This window comes from Austrofundulus limnaeus, unplaced genomic scaffold (assembly GCF_001266775.1).
Source record: "Austrofundulus limnaeus strain Quisiro unplaced genomic scaffold, Austrofundulus_limnaeus-1.0 Scaffold93, whole genome shotgun sequence".
Lineage (NCBI taxonomy): Eukaryota > Metazoa > Chordata > Actinopteri > Cyprinodontiformes > Rivulidae > Austrofundulus > Austrofundulus limnaeus.
The window spans coordinates 1,170,258-1,175,009 of record NW_013952495.1 but is presented as its reverse complement, the minus strand read 5'-3'; positions in this window follow the sequence as shown (position 1 = coordinate 1,175,009).

Below are 4,752 nucleotides of genomic sequence, written 5' to 3'. Positions count from 1 at the left end.
CACACACACACACACACACACACACACACACACACACACACACACACACACACACACGCTTTGTGAGTCTGTCATCACTGGAAGGAAGTCCTCATGTTAAAGAGATAGTTCTTATCTTTAGAAGTGGAGTTCTGTGGGAAGATTGTGAACAATTACCATCTTACCTGTTGTAGATAGCTCTTTGAGCATCTGTTAAAAACAAACAGAGCTGCCATCTTAAAAAACTTCAGTCTCAAAATTTCATAGCAGTTTCTGTAGAGGTGGAAATCTTTAGGTATGTTGGAATTTGATTCATTACTATTCTGTGGGCTGCTATGTGAATATAAAACAATTATCAATTCATTTGAATTATCTTAAAAAGTTAAATGACCAGGTCTGTTTTGCATAAATAAACACTGATTTAGACATTTTACTGCCTAATAAAGAGCGCAAAAAAACATAATAAAAAGAAAAACTTTGGTCAACCGGCTGCTGGATAATGCGGCTGCGAGTATTAAAAAATGTGTTGAAGACTTTTATTACATTTTGCGTCAATTATTACATAATGCGGTTTTTGTTTATTACATTTGAAGCCTGATTTTATTACATTACATAATGCGTTATTACAAAATGAGGTCTCACAAACCTTTCACATTATCTGCATATTCCATCAGAATGTTGTGTAGAAAAAGTAGTGTTCTTTTACTGAAATCATGTCTTAACCAGACAGAAACTACATGAAAGTTAAAGAGATTAAAAGATGAAGAGAATAGACCATACAACCACTCCAGTACTGGTTCTGAACAGCGCTTTAATGCTTCAAGTGTCAGTGTCAGCAGCGTTCAGATTGAACCCCGGAAGTACAACCAGTTTTATCCTATCTTTTCAGTATCTGGCCCGCACAACGCATACCTATGGCTGAGACCAGATGGTCAAAGAGAATTAATGTTCCTACTGTTTAAACCAACAGTTTCCATGTGTTGTCATGGTGTTCTAGGCTAAACCTATTTTAATCAAGGCATAACAATAATCACACAATAGTTTAAAGAAACCAGTAATTACCTAGGAAAACTATAAGATGGTGTCTTGCTTTTAGAATCGGTAAGTAAATGACCAATAAATTTCTTCAGTTGTATTTCAGAAATTTCTGGTAAAGGTGCCCCAGGCTGCACAGGAAATGCTACAGCTAGCTGTTGCTTCTATTTGAAATAGCAAAATACTATAAAATTTGATACAAATAACCTGATGTGAAATTTATGGAGGTTACAGGTTTATAAAATTAGTTATACATAAACTGCAAGGAAAGTTTAGAGACTTGAAGTTCAAGAAAGCAGTAATCCACTTTGGCTTGGGTCTGACTAGCCATTAGCTCATCATTGTGGTCAGAATTAAACTGTTTCAACAAACTGAGGTCGTTCAATGAGCCATCTACAACAGATAAGATACTAAACGGTTATAACCTCTCAGCAGACTCTGTTTCAATCATTTGAACTCGCCCTTTAAGGCTCAGGCTTGAGCTGCATTTCATTTTTCTGTCCTGTATTATTTTCTCTGTTTCTCTGCAGAAAAAAACAAAAATTTTCCTGTATTTTCCCCTTATTTTGAAAATGAAACCATACTTTCAATTAAAGTTTTTCTCCACCAAGAAGAGGCTTGTTATCTTGAAAAAAAAATAGACAAAGTGAATTATTTAGTGGTGAATAGCAGAAAGTTGTTCACAGTGCAGTGATGTGCTCACAGCATTGATTAGGAGTAATTAGAAGTTAAGCTCAATGGGACTGTTCAATACGTGGAAAAAATACCAGCAGTGTTGTCATTCTGTCTGAACAGAGCAGGTGGTTTCAACATCCCACCACGTTTATTCAGTCTGATGAACACAGAAAGGATTTTGTGTTATGATGATCTGGTTTGAAGGTTCTTTTCCCTTCACTTCTGTCCAGTTATATAAAAAGTTATTTCAACTTATCTTGAGGAAGTCATGCAGCCTTTCAGTGGAGTGGAAACACACGCTCAACAATAAACCACAGCTCCTTTCTGTGTCTGTTAGTTTAGGTGTTTGTTTTTATGAGCTGGCAAAATGGCATTCCAATAAAACCAAGTGATAAACTTCATGAAGGCAGAATGGTGACGTGTCTCTTTTTCTGCGAAACGGCATGAAGCTGATGAGAAATGCCTCCTGCTTCGTCTCCTCCACACACCTCCTTGTCACTCCCCAGCTTTCACACACTCTGAAAACAAAAACATACAAAGAAAGGCCAACCTCACATGGAGAAGATGCTGACCCCTCTGTTTGCTGTGTGACTGGAGCTGTCGAAGCAGCAAAATTCACCCCCCACCCCCACCCCCGTCCTGACTGCCCCACAACTCCATCCAGCACCAAGACGGGACTGAGCTCCCTGTAGAGATCTGAGTTATAACAAGTTGACCTTCACATTAAAATCTCATCAAATTCTCCTCTCCCTCTGTACCTCCCCCTTCTTCTCCTCCTTCGTCTCCTCCTCTCTCTGTCCTCTGAGCATCTTCGTTTTTTTTCTGCTGTCAGTTCTGCACAGTTAAAGCTTTAATGTCAAGCTTTATTAAAACTGCTGTCAAATTATTGTTGATGCCGGGATCTTTATTTGACTCACCAGGTTGTTCACATTTTACAGTCATGTTAAAGAGAGGATTCTCCTGACATTGTCCAGTTTATAATCTTAGATTCAGACTTGAATCTGTTTTCCTCTGAGTTTGAGCACCAAATGTTTGCACTGCATTAAGCCAGATTCCTTTTGATCATCTTTTAAAGTCTCTCAGTTATAATTTAGAGATTTTTATTTGGACTTTGTCTGCTCTCTTCCTTATTTTCAGTCCAGTAAATTGACTGCTTACTGTTTTTATTTCCTGCCTTAATGATTCACAAATCATTAAGTTGCTTAAAACAAAACAACAAAAATCATCTGAAAATGGTTCACTATTAATCAGAAAATGAGTGACAAAGGAACAAAAAAGACTCAGACTTTATGGTCATGGATGCTAGTTTTGAGAAATTCACGTCTCACTGAAAGTTAAACTTGTAATAAAAAGAAAGGTGCTGTTTTTATCTGATGTCGACTCCCAACCTTTTTCTCAAGACTTTGTGTAAATCTGCTTCCACGAGCCGAACCCTCAGCTCTCACAGGAGAGTTCTGCACATCACTGTTGCTGTGACATGATCTCTTTTCTTCAGCACCGCCTCCTCCTCCTCTTCCTCCTTTGCTTCTATCTTTGCTCCATCTCATGCTCATCCTTTTCTTATAGAACTCTCTCTCACTCGTGCTTTCGCCCTAAGGTCAGAGTGTGCTGCAGACTATTGATATTGTTACTAAAAATATAGGATTCCTCCACCAGCCAGTTAAAAATAGAAAAAGGGACACGGACCACAGGGGACAAAGAAGGAGAGGGCATGAGGAGAGAAGACAGGACAATCTCGAGTTAGAGGGAAATGAATCCTAATTCATTCACATTGGTCATAAAAATAGATTCACAGCATTTAATCTGCTGACCAACTCAAGTTTCATTTATAGAGCATTTAAAACAACCAAAGTGCCAAACAATAAAACCATGAAACAATTAAAGGTGTGAAAAAGCAAATACATAAAATCAGAATAGACTAGAAGAGACAAACTAGAACCAGACCAAACTAGAAGAGAAAACATTGGAAATAAAAACTAATTTAAAAGCAAAATTACTTAAAAGACAAACCCTTATTTGCAAATGAAAGCCACAGAAAATACGTGTGCATTTTATCTTTGACTTTAATTTTGAATCACAGCTTTATTTTTGTTCTTTTTACTGTTTTGTTTGTTTTATTGTGTTTATTTTATGGCCTGTATGTGCTTTGTTCTGCTCATTTTCTTTCCTTTTTATTTAAGCAGGAAAACCTGAAGTTTAAAAACGTCTTATAGGAGATGAACGCATCAAAGATGAATAAAACACAACAATAATGCGGTTTAAACTGGAGAAACTGCATATTTTGCTGAATGCTAAATGACTGCTGAAACTTGCTGAAGAAGCTGAAACTGTATCGCTAAAGCTGAGATGAGCAGAAAGTTAAAAGCTAAAACTAACAAAGATGGAGAGAAAAGCAGCAAAATGCAAGTTAAAAAGAACAGAATTCAGCTAAATGTAGCAAAATAGTAACTAAAAAAAGCTGCAACAGATCTAAAGGAGAACAAAAATGACTGAATGAGCTAAATGTTTCTGAACTTATCACAAATGAAATTAGTGTTTAGTAGATTATTTCGTTGTTGTAACAATGCAACTTGGTAATAATACTTATATTGTTGGAAAACCTGTCAATTTCTCTTTTAAATATTATGAGGTGAGCAGTAAAAGCATTAATAAACGCAAACTTATTTACTTTTTGTGCTAAGTATATATAAAAAGCTAAAATGGCACAAACTGGGCAGAAGTAGTGAGATTGCAAAAACATCTAGTCAAGTAAAATCGGGAAACCAATAATGCTGACTCACCATTCACGCAATTAACATCTGCCGCAGAAACAAAAAGGATTTTAAGATATCAGATCATAAATTAGACAAGTTGATTTTGCAAATTTAATTAACTCAAAATATTGTTTTTTTATGCGACAAGGAACAAAAATATATAAAAACTTAAATTCTAAAGGCTAAAAGCTGCTTCAATGAGCCAAACGAAACTGTTCTGGATAACTGTGATGGGATCTGTGTGTGTAGTGACACACCCCCACCACACACACACGCACACACACACACACACACACACACACACACACAC